The sequence below is a fragment of the Octodon degus genome, unplaced genomic scaffold, assembly GCF_000260255.1.
Source record: "Octodon degus isolate 3935 unplaced genomic scaffold, OctDeg1.0 scaffold00036, whole genome shotgun sequence".
NCBI classification, from domain to species: Eukaryota; Metazoa; Chordata; class Mammalia; order Rodentia; family Octodontidae; genus Octodon; species Octodon degus.
Genome location: NW_004524612.1, coordinates 16,653,908 through 16,673,917, shown reverse-complemented (window position 1 = coordinate 16,673,917; position 20,010 = coordinate 16,653,908). Strand labels below are relative to the sequence as shown.

At 51.2% G+C, this 20,010-nt stretch overlaps 1 protein-coding gene across 1 annotated transcript in view; it reads right to left on the bottom strand.

Annotated features, from left to right (window-relative positions):
- Window positions 1-18,854, bottom strand: part of Blk (BLK proto-oncogene, Src family tyrosine kinase) — a 53,733-nt gene extending 34,879 nt beyond the window's left edge. The window contains exon 1 of the mRNA XM_004630759.2: window positions 18,815-18,854. The gene's annotated coding sequence lies outside the window, so the exon portion shown is untranslated. The remainder of the gene's footprint in view (window positions 1-18,814) is intronic.
- Between the last annotated feature and the right edge of the window lie 1,156 nt (window positions 18,855-20,010).

Genomic DNA, 20,010 nt, shown 5'->3' with positions numbered 1-20,010 from the left:
GTTCAGGTTGGTCTTGAACTCGCAACATAGCCCAGGCTGCCCTCAAACTTACAGCAATCCTCCTGCCTCAGCCTCCAGAGTGCTGGGATTACAGGTGTGCACCACTACATTGGCAGAAGGAGCACTTTCTGTGACACATGTATTTAACACATACTCTACCCTGCCACGTACACTGTAAACATTTTTCTCACTCAGAGAAGTTAATAACCATTCATTCCAATAGGAAAACTAGGTATAATTTTTCACCTATTCAGTTAATTGACCTCCCTCAAGGCTGGCCAAATAGCTCAGCGGATTAAAGCACCTGCAAGCAGGCACAGGGGCCAGAGGTTCTATCCCCAGACCTGCCTTGCCAGCCTCGCCCCCGGGGCGTGCTGAGGCAGCGATTGAGACTGGGCGTGGTGTTGCCCACCTGTAATCCCAGTTCTTGGGAGGCTGTAAACAGGCGGATCACTAGGAGTGCGATCTAGTAGTGAGACTCTGAACACCTTGTAGACCCTTCCCTAAAATACAGAAAAACCCCTCCCCCGTTAATCTTTCCCTTTGTTGTTCACACTTGCAAATGTCTTTTCCGCCCAGAGATTATCAGATGAAAGAACTATTTCAATTTTTCACTGTTAGCTAAAAACATTTTAAATGTGGAGCGAAGCACAGACACTGACGTACCAGCATGACTGTAAACCACTCCTGCCATTTGCTCACTCGCTTGGGTTCTCGTCGCTGTCACTGTCCTTTTTAATATTACAAATCCAAAGAGACAACCGTGGCTTGATCGTCATTTTCTCCTCTTGCTTTTTCCACAAGTAATCATTATCTTGAGCTGAGTGGGTGCTGCCACCCTGCAGCACTTTGTGCACTTCTGCCACGTAGCACGAGCAGTGACAAGCCACGCGTGTTTGTGCTCTGGCTTCACAATGGCCGTCACACTAGGGACAGACTTTTGCAGCTCACTTTGGCACAGGTCTTGGGTTTCTGAGATGTGCTCACTGTGATAGACACCCAGTTCTTTTTTTATTTATCCTACTCTATTAGCTAAGTAGAACCTAATCGTATCTACCCAGTTGTGATTAGGGGACATTGTTCTGGAAGGAGCAGCGCAGCGCAAGGCTCTCTTCTCCTGGCCTCTGTTCGGAGGTGAGCGCTTTGCTTCGTCCCCTTTGCGATGGGTAGTAGAATCTTTCTGCTTTAATTTGTTTTTCCTTGATGATTTTTGAGGTGTTCAGGGAACAAATTATTATTTTCCCCCACTGGATATGGCTTATTCAAAGCTTATCACTAGGGCTGGAGAGATAGCTCGGTGGTCTAAGTGCCTGCCTGGCAAGCACAAGGACCTGGCCGGGTTCGATCTCTGGTACTATAAGTTGTGGCGCCCTGCACCTAGCTGGCCACTGAAATGGGGCATGGTGTTCATGCCTGTAATCCCAGCACTAGGGAGGCTGAGACAGGAGGATTACTATGAGTCCAAGCTGTGTAGTGAGACCCTGTACCAAATAAAAATAAATAAACTTACTACTTAGAACTTAAAAAAAATTCAAATATTGCCATGGTTTGGGAAGCTAGGAAGTCCATACCACTGGGTTGAGAGGTCTGTGCCAGCAGGCTGAGGGATCTGAACTGGAGCTAGGAAGCAACGCTCAGGTTAAGCACCAGAGCTCCCCCAAAAGCACCACAGCCATCCTCAGCAACAGTGAGGTTCCGAGCTCCTCCAGCGATGAGGAAAGCCAAGTTTCCATCAGGAAAGCCAGTGTGACAACCTTCTTCACGAGGCTGAGCAGGGCACCATCTTCCCTCTGCTCAAGATGAGGTCCAGAGCTCCTCCAAAGTTCATCGGGAAAGCCAGCATGACAAGGTCCTCCAGCAGAACAGCCCCAAAGAACTAGCAGCTTCCAACAGCTCCAGCAGCTTCTCCAAACAGCACCCCTAACTTACAGCAGCTTCCCCTGTTTTGCCTTATTGCTGCTAGCAAGAGTCGTCAGGTGGGCCTCCTGCACCCAGCACCGCACTAGTTTAATTTCGGCTAGGTGTAGTAAGCTGACCACCAGTTAGAAATCCACTACGAATACCAACGAAAGCCCTGGTTTACCTAGATAGAGATCCAGCAAAAACGTGCACATTGGACAGAGATGTGACCGGTTATAATTAGAAGACTCACAGCCTAGAGACCCAGGTTCTCTCCAAATCGCTTAGAATCGAAAGCATTTTCAGTGACTATGCCAGCTAGGCTTTTGAGGACGTTTACAAGCTGGTTCCAAGATTCTATGGGTGAGAAAATTCTTGAGAACAGCAAAAGGTCCCACAGAGGAAAAGGGCAGGGCAGGGAGACACCGACGCTTACTTAAACCTGTGTGGTTAAAAGCGGAGCAGGCCAAGGGCCACAAATGCAGCAGAGGAAAGGGTGTGGCCATTCCCCACTGTCCAACCCAAGCTGATTAAAGCTTTAAATGTCAAAGGCAAAAATTATAATTGCTAGACAAAGTATAGGTGCATATCTAGAGAATAAATGTATTATCCAGTTGGCAAATCAGATATTTTTATAATAAAATTAAAAAAAAACCATCACTCTCACTGACTTGAAACCCTCTCTATCACACACTAAATTCCCACGTGTTCCTGGCCCTGTTCTGGGACTGTGTGTCTATTACCGCACGCATCTCCACTGCTCGCCTTTCGGGGTGCAGTTTAATTCTTTTCAAGACTTTCTCCATTATTCTTTGTCATCCAGTTTTATAACATGATTAAGAGCAATTTCGACAGGTTAGAACACTCCTGTGCTAATTTTTCTTGGCAGAGCGTACACTAGTTGTGTTGACTTGGCACCGTCAGGGTGATTGTTAGACTAAGAGAGCTACTGAAGTCTGTATATTTATTAATTTGTTTGTTTCTTATTAATTCTAATGCTTTTCGGTTACTTGACACAGACTTGCCTGGAAGACACCTGGATCGTTTTTGCTCCTTCTCCCCAAATATGTGACATTCTTTACTTTTCCTTATTGCGCCGGGAGGCTAAGAGCTCTAAAGCAAAGCTGATGTCACCGACAGCGGGACCCCTGCCTGCCCCCACCCGGACTGTGCAGCAGCCTAGACGTCTGTGTCCCTTTTTCTGTCACCGCGCGCAGCCTTCGCAGGAGTGCTATTAATTCTCCTGAACCTCTTTCTTAATACTCAACCTTTACTTTTCTTTTTTGATTGCTGATGAACAAATTTCACAGATTTTCACACGAGCAGATTCTCCTTTCACTGTGAAATGAGCCCTACTCGCTCACAGCACAGTAAATACGGTGTGTGACCCAAATTGCTTGGGCTTTCCCTCTTTTTTCTTTCTGTATTTAGGCCAGGGTGTACAGGATGTACAGGGCCTCACTGCATAGGCCATACTCGTAGTGATCCTCCTGTTTATAGCCTGCCGAGTGCTGGGATCACGGACGTGTGCAGCCATGCCCAGTCTCAACTGCCATCTCCTTGCACCCTGGGGCCGGGGCCGGCACTACAGGCCAGGGGATTGAACTCCGGGTCCCCGGCTAAGCAGGCACTTTAACCCACTGAGCTATTTGGCCGGCCCTCCTTTTATTTGGCTTCTATGCAAATATGATAAATTTATCTACAGTACGTGTATTGCAATTTATTGATAAAACTGAAAGCTTTATATTAAAATAGTGTATGCTCATTATAAGAAAAATGTTAATATAGGAAATTCTATAGAAAAATTCTCCCATATGCCCAACACCCAGTGGCAATCTCCATTAATATTTTAGAGTATTACTTCTTAGTCCCTTTTGGGATGATAGGCATATTTTAAATTTTTAATAAAACTGAAAGTGGTAAGGAGCACAGATTGCAATGGAGTCCTGGGAAGGAGACAGTCTGTCTCCAAATCCCTGTGTTACAATTTACAACTCAGCCTCACTTGAACCGCTGCCGGCTTCCTGGATCCTTATGTAAGCCTCGCTTTTCCAGCCCGCTGACCTAACACGAGGGCAATAACCACCCCATGGGTCAGAATTCGCACACAGAAGAGTAAAGTCCTTTGCAGCACCCGGCACACAGAGCCTGTAAGCAAGTCTAAACTCTCACCCTGCCCCGTGTAATTTTAATATTCTTCTTATGTGCAACACAATAGCTAGCCTTTGTCGTATCATTCCAACTTAAGCCCCGTTTCTCAGGTTCCCCTGCTATGCAGTGCGCCTGGGTACGGATCTTCAGCTAAGACTGTGTATGGAACTTCTTGCCCACATCTCAGGCTCTCAGCAGGAAGACCACCTGGATTGATGCCCGTGCTTTCTGGGCCTTCCAGGGTGGTCCAGTGGCCTCAGGCCTTGGGGAACAGGAGTCTTCCATGGAACAGGGGGCTGAGAACTGTAAGCACGGGACCAGGCTGTGCAGGGCCCTCTGGGACAGCTGTTTGGCGGTGTCCAGCAGTCAGTGTGTGCTGGCTCAGCTGGGAGGGCATGGGTCTAGGAGCCAAAGCCGTCCCCTGCTTGTCATGAGTTGGGCAACTATCTTCTGATCTCCCCAGGACTGCTAACTGTCACATGCCCTGGAAAAATGCTTTCTGGAAAATCACACAGGATCTACAGCATCGAGGTGCACTTGGAGACTGTGGGCTTATGATTCCCAGGAGAGGACAGGGCCAAAGAAGAGGCTGGCCGAGCTCAGCGAGCCAGCTGCCAACATCATCCTGCCTGGCCACTGGGACTCCTAGGACACCTCAGGTTCAGAATGGCCAGAACTGAGCACCTGGTCTTCTCTGCAGCCTGCTGGGCTCAGGCCTTCCCTGAGCCTGCAAACTGCAGCCCAATCTTCCGGTTGCTCGTGTTCTTTTCTTTCACTCATTTCTGTTGATGCCACTGCCACCACGCAGCCAGACCTGGCCAGTCCCCTGCCTCAATGCCCAGCTCCAGCTGAGCTGTTGTCACCCTCACCATGACATCTGCTACAGCAGCCTTGTCTGGTCCCTTTGCTCCTTCCCCACCCTTCCCAGCCAGCCAACTGTGCCTCCTCCAGACGGAGGCCACGTCACATCACTTCCCTACACAGAGCCCTCCAATGGCCCCCTTCTTATTCGAAGTCAAGGACGAAGTCCTAGGTGGCAGTTCCTAAAACATTTAAACACTGAATTACCATGTGATCCAGAAATCTCACTCCTGGATATAAACCTCAAACAATTAATAGCAGGGCCATGAATAAATATGGGTACCGTAGCCCCTGTTCGTAGCAGCATCATTCATGGTATCCCAAGTATCCCCAAGTATCTATGGATGGATAGATGGATGGATGGATAGATGGATAGATGGATGGACAGATGGACAGGTGGAAGGATGGATAAACAAGATGTGGTCTGTGCATGCAATGGAAATTATTCAGCCTTGCAAAGGAAGGAAATTTTGTCATAAGCTAAATAATTGATGAACCTGTTATACCAAGCAAAGTAAGCCAGTCCCAGAAGGGTCAGCACTGTATGATCCCATTTATATGAAGGCTGTGGAGTAGTGAGACTCACAGGTACAGCGTAGAGCAGTGGGTGTCAGGGGCCAGGCACAGAGATTAGGGTCCTAGTGGCAGCTGTGTGCTAGTTTGTTAGGAATGTGCTAACAACATGCCGAGGACTAAACAACAGAAACCCCTTTCTCAGCATCCTCGACAATGGAAGGTCTTTCTGCACCTCCCTGGGATTTACTGGTTTCAGTTCTTGGAGAAGTAGATGAAGGCAGAGAATGCGCATGACCTTGTAGAGGATTTTTTTCTTAAGAGATCATTGATGAAAGTGCCTTCAGGAGGGCAGCAGGTCCCTGAGAGTCACAGCAGAGCTCCCACCTGCTAGGTGCCTCTCCGAGGGGAGCCAGGTGCCCAGGGTGTCTGTGTCACCCCAGGGCCCCACCACTCCAGCATGGCAAGTGTGACTTCAAGGGAGAGCAGTGGCCAAATTGGTGCCTCTAAGGAAAAAAAAAGAAATTTTATTTATTTATTTTTTAAATTAATTTTATTGAGAAACAAATAGCAATGAGACAGTTTCAAAACAGGTTAGTAGGACATTTACAATAATTAACACATTGCATATTATTGTCTTCTGAGTAGTTATTCATACTACAAGATTCAGACATGATATCCTGTCCAAATACTATTAGTACAAATCTTTCTTCTCATTGAATTAAGAGAAAGTAGCTGTGTATCTATCCTATTTTGTATATATAGATACAAAATGGTCCTTCATTTATAGCCCTTTTTTCTGTTAAAAATTGAATTTTATGGGGCCAGGGAGATAGCTCAGTAGAATAAACACTTGCCTGGCAAGCACAAGGGCCTGAGTTCAATCCCCAGTTCTGAAAAAAAAAAAAATGGAATCTTAAATGGCTGTACCATTTGAGAAAAGACACAGCTCTGGAAAGTGAGGGAAGTTACTGTCTTAGAAAGTTAGAAAATAAGTCAAAGACCACGGAAGGGAGGAGGAGAGGTAAAGCAGTGCCAGTTGGGGACCACAGAAGGCAAAGAAGCCAGATAGAGAAAGGCGATGGCATGGGAGTTGTGCAAAGGTGCCAGCCACCAGGGTCTCTGCTAGGCCTTGGGACACAGGCTGAAGCCACCTGCAAGCTCTACCTAGCCCTCCCCTGCCCTGGAGGGAGCCATAATTGCCCCACTTTTGAACGAGGACAGCAGAGAACAGTGGGCCAGGTGTGCCCGAGGCCCCCTGAGGTAGGTGCAGGGCAGGCGGGTGCCACCACAACCTCACCCAGTCCTCAGCCACAGCCACCTTTCCGTCAGCCCTCAGCTCCGAGCTGGCAATCTCTTCACACCTGCTGACAGCACAGGGCAACCTTCAGGGTGCCGAAAGATGGATGTCAGCAGCTACCGCGGGGCCCGATGGGGAGGCAGGGTGGGAGGCTGGGGCCTGCTGAGGCCGGGGGTGCACCGATAGTCCCTTGGCGTAGCTTGCCAGGTGCCCATGTGATCTGAAGTCTGAGGCCACCAGGACCTGTGCTTTTGTCTGTGATAGACAACACACGCTTCTCCTTCACCTCGGAAACTGGGACAGACACCGAATCCTGGTCACTCTGAGCCCCCATCCTCCCATCGCATCCTGCTTCCCTGGGCCCCTGCCCAGCCCCAGTGGCTACCTCCCTGCTTCCTCTCACCTCTCTTTGACTTTGCTATTCAGTTGTTTCTACTATGGACTTCTCATAGTAGAGAAACCCAGTGGGAGCCATAGAAAATGAAGCATGTGTGCTTAGCGGAGTGCTACTCAGCCGCACAGAGGGACATCTGAGTCCCTTGTGGGTGGTAGATGGCTCTCGAGACCGTAATGCGATGTGAGCTGGATCAGACACAGAAGGGCATGTGTTTTCTAGGTTTCTCCTCCAAAGTGGGGAGAATGGAGAGTTAAAGAGGTCAAGAAGGCCACTACAGTCGCTGTGGCCAGCATCAGGGCCTCCGCACAGGGTGGCTCACCTCCCCCAGCCTCCTTACCTCCGTCCCCACCCAGGCCTTAGAGCTCAGCCCTGCCTGGGAGGCCACCATGAGCTCCACCGTCTGTACCGTTCCTCATGATTGCACCTTTACTGTGAGATGCGAGAGCCTCTTTCGCAGAGGGACAACTACGGGTGTGACACGCACCTGAGTGGTGGCTGGGCACCCAGGGACCAGCAGTAGCTCCTCTTTTCACCTGAGCCTCTCAGTGACCTGGAATGACTGCCTGACTCCAAAGCGGTGTCACATGATCAAGGTGACCTGGGACCACGGACTTGAAAACTTGCGCAGACTCCCCTCACTAACCAAATCAGGGATTGCCCTTATTTCCGAGATCCCAAAGCAAAGAGAACCTGTGGCAGGGGAGCCCTCACACCCTCTGTCATTCTACACGACGAGTATCAGACTCCAGTAGCTCCCATGAGGGAGTTGGCTTCCTTCCAAGACATGGGCTTCTCCAGGGTATGGGGAGGCCTGCGTCCAGCTGGGACAGCTCGAGGATGGTCTGGCTATTCGAATTCCCATTTACAGCATGTGTTACAGTGTGGCAGACCTGCCAAGCAACTGCACCCAAATACTACGGAAGTTAGTAAGTGTCCCCAGCCGTCCCGAGCACATGCTAAGGCAGTTGGCCTCACTCTGATGGCACGGAGCAACCTGGGACCCTAGCAGGCTCAGAGAGCGGAGGAGAGGGCAGGGCAGGAGGGCAGCACAATCAAAGGAAACATTTGGTAGGTGCAGAACTGCACTTCCTGCTTGCCTGAAGGGACCAAGTTGACTAAAACTCATCTTAAGATGTAAAGTCCCATAGAAAAATCTCTGTTGAGGCCCAAGTGACAAAGCCGAGAAGCTTAGAGCCTTTCAGACCAGCCTCATCCTGCTACCTCCACTTACTCTCGTGGCCCTGTTTGGGCCGAGGATTTCTACTGCTAATGACCACAGCGAGAGGGCTGTGGTAGGGGCTACACAAACACCTCACATGATTTTCTTTGGTGTCCTTTCTGGGCCACCTGAAGCTCGTCTCCCCTCCAGATGTGACCAGGGCTTCCTGAACTCTGTGGCCCTGTATCTATGGTCACCTTTCCTCAGAGTCCCTGGTGCATTCCACAAACCCACAGGGAAGGAGACACATCAGCTCCCCTCCGCCTGTCAAGGGAAGGTTCTCTCTCTCTCTCTCTCTCTCTCTCTCTCTCTCTCTCTCTCTCTCTCTCTCTCTCTCTCTTTCATTCTAATATTTGTATTTTCAGGCCTCCCCTGAGCACTAGAACATCGTATATAGATAATGCTGAGAATTAACAAATCAACCAGTGCAGAAAAACCCAAACAAGAAAATGCACATGCCATAAAGGACAGTTCAGCCTACAGAGCAACGTTAGACATTGTCTAACTAGTGCCCCGCTATCTACTCTACTTAGTAATCATCAGCTGTACTCTGAGGCCAAGAACCTGCACGATCTAGTGTTCAATATTGTGCTATGTCCGAAGTGTTAGAGACAAGAATGTCCCCTGCTCTCCTCATTCCAGGACGGCTTGCCAGCTGGCGGGATGGCTTCCTTTCACTGACCGCCACTTGTCAGGGATGGCTGGCCAGCCACCTAACGGGGACTCCAGGAAGCTGCAGACCTGAACCTGAGCCTGCCCATGCTCTTTGCGTCTAGCTCTGCATGCTAGACTTCAAGGAGATTGCAGAAAGGATTGTGAGAAAGGAAACCAAGCCCATGTGGGAAGCCAAGGTGCAAAGAGTGCTGCTAATCACAGGAGGAGGAAGGGCCCAACGGACTCAGGAAGCCGGCGGCTCACATCTCCCTCTCCGGTGGTTGAACCTGTTGATTTGGTCTCTTGAATTTCAGTTTTAATGGCTCGGGCAAGTAACACTTCAGCTTGATACGTACAGCTCTCCTCCTAGGGTTAATGGTTATAACAGGGAAAGAACAATTAACCAAGTGCAGGATTTCTGTGTCAACCTGGCTACCTGATGGGAAATGCAAACTTCGGGGAAGCTTTCTAGTTTTAAAAATGCCAAGACATTTCCTTCAGTTAAGAATTAGGGATGGCAAGGGTCGTGGTGGAGTCTCTTACCCCAAACACATCAGCAACTATCTTTGGCTAAACAGGCTAAATAAGAGCAACCCTCTTGCGGGGAGGGCACTTTACTGACGTGGGTACATACAGACTTGGCAGAGAAGGACCGGAGCTCCAACCCAGGGTCCGCCACATGCTAATGTTGTGTCCCAGTAGCTCGGATCCTTAAAATTCAGATCATGTGTTCCCAGGTCATGGCTGGAGCTCAGGACATCAGCATGCAGAAGCAGAGTTCGTCATTTCAGCCTTCACAAATGTGGAGAGGAAGAGACACAAGGAAAAAAGCAAACGTCCCTTAAAAATATATTGTAGGGGCCAGCGAGATGGCTCAGTAGAATAAGCGCTTGCCTGACAGGTGCAAGGGCCAGAGTTCAAAAAAAAAAAAAATGTTGGGACTGCAACCCCCCACGGGGAATCTAACGAAGCTCTGGAAACCATCTCCATTCTTAAAGCACAGTGGGCAAATTCCTCCCGCCTGTTTACTGTTATTAATATTTAATGTGTATAAACTTTTCAAAACTGACATTTACATGCCAAATCTGGCGCCCGGACTTAGGGGCCTCTTTCCCAGCAAAGCCCAGGACCGTTCACGGCCCTCTGATTAAGAACAAATGAGGCGGGAGCTCTGGGGTTTGTTTCCTTCTGAGTCATCTCATTTCACCGGCAGCAAAGTCTGTCCTCTGGCCAAAGACCACATCAGCAGTCCTGGACCACAAATCCGGTCGTCAGGGAGCTGGATGAGAGGGGCTAAAGCACTCAGGCCACTGTCACCTCTGCTGACAAGGCCCTTCAAGGCCCTCCCCGCCCCAAAAGGAGACTGTGGTCTCTCCATTTAATCACCATTGCTTGGAGGGATTAGGGGGAAACCACCTCCAGTCCTACAGTGGGGAGTGGCTCGGCCAGCCGCTTGTTCCCTCACATTTTATCCTCGCAGCCCCGGAGATGGTAAGAACCAAGCAGACAAAAAGCCTAAAGGCAATAAAGCGAATGCAATGAAAGGTGTGATGCCCCAACCTGAGCATGGCTGAGACCTGCAGCCACCGCAAGCCTGCTTATGCTGGAATGAAAGGAAGGAGGCCAGCAAGCACACATCGCTTGTGCTTCTGGACGTGCACCTGTGCAGCAGGTAACCAAGACAACCGGCCCAGAGGGAGCAAGGCCAGGCTGGCTGGCGCAATGACTGATGGTTGTGTATCCGTTTTCAAAGTGTTCTTTGGGATTATATAATTTTTCCGGTCTAAAGGCAGGGATACATGATCCATCTGTACAAAATTAGCTGGTTCCTCCCAGTGGCTGCAGCCCAGCCCCCGTGTCAGCTGCCTGCTGGTTCTGCGGCTTCCCAGGAGCCCCCAGACCCAGACAACCACAAAACCAAGGCTGGCGCTGGAGAAAGCCTGTAGCACTGTCAGCATTTCCAGGGCCCGCCCGCTTCCCATCAGACCCCACTCGGGTGAGGTTCTCAGTGGAGCCTGGCTCACAGAAGGTGGGGACGGTCCACATCTAGATGGGGGAGTCTGTGACTTTTGCCCTCACTTCTTCCACAAGGAGAGTGACGCACACAGTCAGATGTAAATGGCGTGTCGCTGGCTTGTCTGGGCGACAGACCCATCGGGGTGGGAGGTCTTGGCCCTTCCATTGCCGAGCCCCAGGCTGGCCTGGCTTCCTGTGGGCAGCTGCTCGGGCTAGAGACGGAGCCGGGGTCTCCATGGTGTCCTCATGGGACACAAGGTCAGCTACTCAGCCAGAGTCAGTCACAGAGAAAAAACTGTTGACAACATCCCTGGGAAGAACCCACGGGGACAGGTCGCTGTGACCTGAGCAGGGGTGAGATCAGCACCTGGGTCACTGCCACGAAGCCTCTGAGGGAGAGACTGTGACTTCAGCCCCAGACAAGTCCCTGTCTCCAGCCCAGTTGGCAGCTAGGGAGAGCAGCGGCAGCTCTGGCGTCCTTCCCCCATGCTGCCTGCCCCTGCACACACAGGAAGATGTCTCACCTGGTGGCCACATGCACTGCAGGGCCCTGGAAACCCTGGACTTGGTTTGTCACAAACAAGCAGTGGATGAAGACAACTCCACAGTGACCATCTCCATACCTGCTGGCCTGGCCTGGCATCTGGCCTCCTGCAAGTCCCAGTCAGTCATGATGGTCAGGTGACATGAGGAGCACATAGGCAGTGCAGGGAGGCAGGACCAACCCTGGCCTGATGGTGCAGGTGGCAAGGTGCAAGGAGAAACAGAGACCCATGGGAACTCATGGAAAGTTTGCACCGCTGGGTAGGGAAAGGGCTTCACCACGCAAGGACATGGAGAGGTGTCCACGCCCCAAAGGGAGGGCATCTATAGGGCATCTCTTTGGGCACTGGTGCCAGTGCCTCTGGGTAGTATAGAGCCTTTCCTCACAACTCCCTGGGTCCCAGCACACTGTCTGAGGTGAGCACAGTTCACAGATTGTCAGCTCCTGGCTCTCAGCTTCCTGTCAGTCATAGGTGTGTGCACACACGCGTGTGCGCTGAGCCCTCACTTCAGTGAGGATCCCCAACACCTTACTGCAGTGCCAGGTACCAGCTAACAACTGGGGCACAAAGACCTTCAGGTCTGCATCTCCACCCACCCCTTCCCTGCCTAGCCCTGGGCAGGCTCCTGGGAGCAGTGTGGGGCTTGGTGGCCTCTAGGAAGCCTGTAGCCCAAGGCAGCTTGCAAGTTGCCTGATTCTGCGTCCTGGCTGACCCATGTGCGGGGTCTGCCTCCCAGAATCATCCAAGGGCAGACAGAGGGATCCTCAGGGTGGATCTGTTGCCCCCTCTCCTGGTAGAGCTGGAACCAAGAGAGAGGACGTCTCCCAGCCAGGGTGCTGGCTGGTGTCCAGCCATAGAGACCTGGCCTTGGGAACCAAACTAACCTGGCATGGGCTGGTGCTCCTCAGCTCTCCCTATCCCAGGGGAGAGGTCACCTGCACCCTCCCTACGTAGGCCTGACCAATCTTTGGCGCATGCTCAGCTTTGTACTGACAAGGACTCCTGTCCAACCTGCATTTCTGGTTGGTGATTCGTGAGTTCCCAGTGCTCAGTACCTCCCGACATGGACCTTCACCTCCACCAGGGCCACCAGGTTCCATCTGCTTAAAGTCCTGTTGGAGCACTGACTTGCCCTCCCTGGAAGGGTAGGGACTGGGACTCACAGTGACAGACTATGGGAGGTTCCCAGCCCCTGGAGTGTGGGCAGTGTTTACTTTAAAGCCAAGCTGAAGCCAGGACGGCTACCTGCTGGGTATGACGATCAGCTCCCAACTGTGTTTCCTCACCGTCATGGTGCCCCGGTCAGGTGCCCACCTATCTAGGATGAGTCCCAGGGGCAGTACTGGCTATAAGAAGGAGGCTTCTGCAATCTGCATGTCCCTCCCTGCATCTCTGACTGGTGTGCAGGCCGAGCCTCCGCTTCTCTCCCCACCCTGCCTGTTTTCAGAGACTTCACACAGTTCCGAAGTCTTTTATAGCTCGAAACTGCAACACACACATTCACACCCATGCACACTTACACTGGGTGCTAGGACAGACATCAATGCCAGAGCCTAGGGGCACACACAGGGCTTGGTCCCAGGCGTGGAAGGCCCCCTTGGAGTGGCTTTTGTGAAGTAAGTGATGCCCTCCCTCTGGCCAGGACCTCAGCTCCTGGAGGAATATGGGCAGAGCTGCCCCTTCTGTCTCCCACATCCACAAACAGGGCCACCAGCCTGGGGGTCCAGATAGCAAGCGTCTGCTCACAGCCTTAGACTGCAGGCACTGCTAAGAGGGTGCGTAGGTCAGCACATGGCTCTCTTTCCTGCTCTGTCCCTCCTCACCAGGCCTGGGAGGGAACTGCCTGGGAGCTGCAGGGGACATCTGATCACTGCCAGAAGGTCATATGCGGGGGTCCCCTTTCCCGTACTGAGCAGCAGTGGGGCCACCAGGCTCTGCCCTGGAGGCAGGTTCTCTGCCCAGCAGTCAGCAGAGCCAGGTGCCAGCGGGCCCTGGCCTGGCCTGCACTGTGGTGTCGGGTGCTTCCGATGCTCGGCCAGCATCATGCTGGAGAAGTTCAGCCGATATACAATTGGATGATTCTAATTTTCTACATAAAATGAACTGATAGTCAGGCATGGGGCACACACCAGCAATCTCGGCGCTCTGGGAGGCTGGGGCAGAAGGATCACTGAGTTCAACAAGGGCCTACACTACACAGTGAGACTGCGTCTCCAAAAGCCAAAAAGCAAAACAAAATAAATCGTTATATGTATAATATTAAATTATGTAGGAATGCCTTATATTAAAACACAGGTCATAATCACTTACATCCCATTGCCTCCTAGTCATCTGACTGGATTTTAGGACCAGCCACGCTCTGGGGCGTACACGGCTGTTAGCAAGGCGGCTGCGCCATGTAAGTCAGCAAGTCCAGCGTCAGCCAGGTCAGTGAGAGGCATTTTTACCTTGGATACCCTGAGAGCACGGTACATAGGCACAGGCAAATGCCACAAACACTGGGGGCTTGTTTGTTTTGATTTTCTTCACTCAACAGTCAAAGTGAATAACAAAAGCTTCAGGAAACTTTTCTGAGGATTTATAAGCCATTCATTACCCAGTTGGGCAGCAGCCACTCCCATCAAGGACTAAGGCTTGTAGTTTTAACAGATGTCGCCTTTCTCTTTGATCCGCTCCTTAACATAAATGAAAATACCTACTCTCCCCCATGCCAGTGCTGCATACCGAGTTAGCTGCGGCCCCAGCCAGGCTATTCTTTGCCCCAGAATGGCAGCAATCAGTGAGAACTTTCCATGAGGACAAGCGGGCTGCAGGGCTCTGAGGATAAAGAACGATGTGTGTTTCATTACTGTGTGCAAGTCATGTATCACCCAGCATTCGTATCAGAGAATTTAATAATGACCCTATGCATGTGTATGGCCCGTCTGAGTCCCAAGAAGCTGTTGCTAAGTGCTTCTGGCACCCACTGCTCTCACTCTGCCAGGTAGCTGTCTTGGCCTGCACTATCCACCGCAGTGACAGGTGGTTCAGAGCCCAGGAGGCGAGAGGCGGCTGCAAAAGGAACTTCGAGTTTCCTTTTCCATGTTAGTGCCTAGAAAAAGGACAGTCCTCTGTTTCCCATAAAGATAGCCAAATAAAATAATGAACATGGGTTATGACTTGTAAGCCCCTCTTAAGGTACAATTTTTTTTTAAAGTTATTTTATTTTTAAAATAAGCCTGTACCACAAAAGTGGCAGGAATAAAATAGAATAAAATGATTTAACCTTTACAATACAAAGTGGAATATTTGCAAAAGTAGCCAGCCGGAACTTAGGCTATTTGTCCACATCGTAGACCACGGCCAAGTGTTTCACCACGGGGCTTTGCCGCGCGTTGATCACCGCCTGGGAGCTGATTTTGCCGAGCACCCATAGGATGCAGCAGGCTCTTCTGGAAACGCTGCCCTGTTTCTATTCATTCATGCATTCCCTGGTGTTTCCAAAAGAAGAGCGGAGGACACTTATAAAAATAAATCCAATATAAGAAGAGGAAGAGAGATGAAGAAATCAGACTGGAGAGTAAACCAGGACAGGAAATGAGTGCGGTGGAAAGCCAACACGAGATCTACACGCAGTTGTTAATGGTTGGGTGCAAGCGTGGCCCTGCACGGCCGGGAGTCCACAGCAGAGTAGAAAGGATCGGATCAAGGCCACTGCTGGAAAGCCACACCCTGCCGTGCAGGGAGAGAGGCGGAGAACTTCCACACCTGAGTCTGGCAACATTTGTCCCGAGGCTCCATCCAGAGGGTCTTAGGCAAAAAGTGTTGACGGGCAGTGAACACAAACACTACCTCGAGTTTCCCATCAGCACCAGCCAGGGACAGTGTGTCCACACACGCAAGGGCTCCCAAGTCCGTTCCAGGGGGTGCATGTCCCCGAGCAGCCCAAATACTGACATCCAGACACTCGGCTTGGGCAGCTTGACGTGGGAACCCCCAACCCATGCAGCTTCACATTTCTCCATTGCAGTAAACTCGTCTCCTTTTTAGAAACATCACTAAGCCATGTTCTCCTTTTTTGAGATTTCAAAATAGATACTGTGCATAAAAATAAATCAAAGAAGTCATCATATAAAATGTGTGTCGTCTAACTGCAAAGGTCTTGCAGTGACTTTGACATCAAGGACTTGAGAGGCATTAGAAGAATGGGAGTGATGCTCACTGTAAAGGGACAATTCGCCCAAGGACTTGGGCTTCGGGATTTCCCTTGGAGAAGATCATAATGCATTGGTACTGTCACATAAAGCAGTAAGTCACAGAGAATGTAATCAGCCTGAGACAGAGTGGGCTGCTAGCAGCCAGCGAGCTGGGACTACCGTTATCTCAGGAGGAGACTCGCACAACCATGGGCAGGCAGGGCTGAAGTTTGAACTCTGGCCCTCGGGTCCTCAGGCTGAGAGTTCAGCCTCCAACCTACAGGACCTCAGGGACCTGACTGCTTTAACTAGCTCCTTTGTCCAAATCCTTTTTACATCTCATGTCCGCAACACACCAAAACATAAATGTAAATTGTCATCATTAAATCCTGGATATAATGATGCCAAACACTGCTGGACTGATAGACACATTTGGGAAGCTGATGAAAGCTATAAACGCTCTTAGCAAAGAATCCTCACCCTCACAAAACTCACCTACAACTTTAAGGACCTCGTAGGCTCCAGGAAATCAGCTGCCATGTCAGTCTTAAAGATCAGAACCAACTTGTCCCAGTAAGCAGGGCACATCTCACGTCCTGCGGTGTCTCCGAGTGGGTACGTACTATATGTGCGCATGTGCACACACGTACCCTCCCTGCAACCCAGCGACCCTGGGAGAGAAACCTCAAGTCCTGCAGCCCAGCTGGGTCTTGTTTCGCCACTAGACCCAGCTCATCCCCACCCAGGTGTCACATGTGATAGAGGCCAGCAGAGATTGATGACAAGACCTACAAGAACTTCCTTGTGACCCAAGTTGCAGGATGCAGTGTCCTTCAGTGGGGTACCCTGGGAGCCATGCAGAATTCAAGGAGCTTCCTGTGTATGTCAAGCTCTGGACTTGCACCTGTGGTTCTTTTCAGAGCTCGCATCTGTGCTGGGAGTGCAAGGAGGGACACAGGTCACAGAGCGGGTGGGTCATTGCTACTGTGCACTTCTGCTGTGCTCAAGTTCTTCCTTAAGACCTACTATCGAGACTAACTGTTAAGGCCAGACAAACACGAATGGAGGGAGAGCCTTCCAGAGACTTGTAAAACTGTCCAGCTCGCAAGGATGAGGGAAGACGGGGAAGCTGCTGGAGATCAGAGGAACTAAGAAAATGAGCCAAACCCAGAGTTCACATTCTGAATTGAGTCCTAGAGCAATAGCAACAAAAGTCATTAGTGGAGGAACAGGTTAAACCTGCACAAAGTCTGGAGTCTAATTAAAGCCACTGGATCCGCAGTAACTCTTTAGCTTTGGCAGATGTACCGTGGTTAAGTCAGACGTTAATGCGGCTGAAAATTACCTCCATCATTTCTCAGCAAATCTGAATTGCTCCAAAATAAAAAATTATGTATATAATGCTCCTCCTGCCTCAAAGTAGAGCTGGGCCAGGCTGGAGACTGCTCTTGGGATGCTGCTGTTTGTGGCCCTGTAGTGCCTCCTTTTTTTTTAATCTTTGGGTGGCCTTTTGCATTGTTCATCATTCTCTCTCAAGACCCCAGATGAGTGAAATCTGCTGTCCCCTGGGTTCTGCCATCCCCACTTCTGTGGTGTGGAAAATGGAAAATTCTCCCCAGAGTGCACTGTGGTCTGCAGGGTGGGGCATGGGCCCAGGGAGTGGCTGGAGTTTGGGGAGGCCCCTGCCTTGGCCAGTGTGCTACTGCAGCATGCTGGTGTGTGCAGAGGGAACAAGACAGAGGGGCCTGGACCCCCTGCAGCCCAGGCAAGGCAGGTGCACCCCACTCGGAAGCGATGCATCTGCCAGATTAGAGCTGCTTTGGAAGCCAATGAATTATGAAGCTGCAGGAAGACAAGTAGATGAAAATCAAAATGCTGAGATGAAAATCACAAAGTTGAGAGATGAAAATCAACACTGAAAAGAGGAGATTATAGCTGAGCCTCAAGGACCTCTCTTGTCACATCTGCCTCCACCTGCCAGCTGGTAGCAGGTCCTATCTCAGACACCACGGCTTCTAAAAGCTGCCGAAGGCCTTCCACAGAAATCCCCTCCCACCATCTCAAGGAGTGACGCCCATACTCCACAGCTCGGGACCAGTACGGACATCTCTCACAGTGCCCATGGCCACCCATGTCCCCACGACCCTCAGCACACTGGAGCTCCGGGTGACACCTTGCTGGCCTGTCCAGACCTAAGCTCCTGCTCAGGGACAGGTTCTCCTTGCTTAGACGCTGGCCTCAGTCACTCATTTAAGCTGCTGTCTGCAAGGTCCTGCACTGCACAGTCCTGGGCTGAGTCCTAATCCAGGTGCGGGCACTGATGCTGCCGAAGCATCCACGTGTATCTAGGGCATTCCCAGTAACTACAGACCCACGAGGTAGCCGTCTTTAGTTTCCATACAGTGTGGTTCAACGAGTCACATTGATTCATTTTGAAATCAATGGCCAATTGCAAAATGAATGGAAAAGCTATCAAAGCCCAGAAAGCTTAAGAATCCTCTAAAATATGTCATCAGCTATTCTTTCCTTTCCAGCTAAAGTAGACATCTAGACCAAAAAGGTTACTGTCCAATCCGTCCAGTCACACCAACCCTCAGTGTCCCCTAAACAGAACAACTGTATTCAGAAACAAACCAAATAAAAGAAGAGCAATGGCCCTTTGCTGACCTTGAGCCAAGATCCCCATGCTGACCTTGAGGCAGAGTCCCCATATGTTGCTGCCCCCTTGCTGGGCTCTGCCTGGTAGGTTTTCCTAGTCCCTTTCCAGGGAGGCCCAGTCACTTGCCTCCAGCTCCACAGCTGGTCTGTGTGTCCCTGTCCCCTCCCTCCTGCAGCCCAGCCCTGGTCAAGACTCCATCCTGGGTGGGTGAACTTTTGTAAATCAAAACAGCTGTCTGAGATGGAAAGGAGCCAGCGGCCCAGTGGCCCATTCGCAGCCCCCACACAGCTATATTAATTCCCTCCTTCACCATTTCCAAGTCCCAGAGCACTGCCTCTGTCTACTCGCCCAACTTTTGGGCCTCAGAGCACTTTGAGCAAGTTAGAGATGTGAGACGCTGGGAACCAGAAGGTGCAGACACCTACCTTACGGGGCTTCAGAGGCTCCTCACCACCGTGCTTTGGATGGCAGTGACCTTCTAGCTGTACGCAGCAGGTTGAAAGAGAAAGCCCATCCCCAGAGTGCTCCGATTCCTCTAAATCAGTTTGTGTAGCTCGTGGCTTCCTGCTGCAGCAGGCAGAGGTGTCAGCGCGATGTCTGTGATCAGAGCTCCCATGGCTGCCCCCCAGGAGCTAGTCAGCATGAGCCCCCTCCAGTGGGCACTGTGTAGTTCTCCGTGGGCTCACTAGGTCCCATAGCCCCTTTGCTCCAGAATAACAGGGCCACAAGCAGGTGACCTTCCCCTGGCCTTGGGCCACGCCAGTTACAATGCCCCTTGGCCACCCAGAGGTTTCCTCCTGGGGTTTTGGTTTAGCAGCCTGGCTAGAATTTTCCCACACCAAGTCGGGCAGAGTTAGCAAACCTCCAACCAACTGCAGAGTACCTTGCTCTGTCTTGCAGACAAAGAGTTCAGGCCCTGCCTGTGCCAGCCACCTGTGGGAGCCAGGGCAGTGTTTGCTCAGCCTTGTTGGTTTGGTTTTGTCTTTTAAATGATGCTAATAATAGCTAGGCCACAGGATGCGACACAGTAAATGGTAAGGTGAGCATGCCTGGCGGGCATGGAACCAGCGCTCAGCGTGCGCAAATGCCTCCTGGGCTGTGCAGCATCCCGGCAAGTAGCTGGGCTCAGAGCGGCGTCAGTCCTGGTGCTTCACAGGCTCGGCAGAGCTAGAGGAGCAGAGACAGGAGTCTGGCAGGTGAGGGGCTGTCCTGCTCCGCAGCAGTTTGGGGACCAGCAGGACCAAGCCGGCTGCTGAGCTGACACAGAGACTGCTGGCCTAGAGACACGGTGAGCTGCTGGTCAATGGCTCCTCCAACCATCAGGAAGACCCAGGGGAGGCCCTTCCAGTCCCTGGGGTCTGGGACCCCTGAGGGGGCTGTGGGCAACGCCCGCCAGTTTCTACACCACAGCCCACAAGCCGGAGCTTCTTTCCTCAGAGTTTAGGGCTAAGCACTCTTAAGGGAAAGTTTCCAAGAGGTGTTCACAGTAGCGCTGCAATACGGAGTTCTTGGCATTAAGGCGCCGTGGAAACAACCTGCTTCACTTCCCCAAAGGGCTTTTGTGAGAATAAGGGGTTGTGCACAGAAAGCGCCTGTCATGGTAATTAGCTCAGAGAATGGC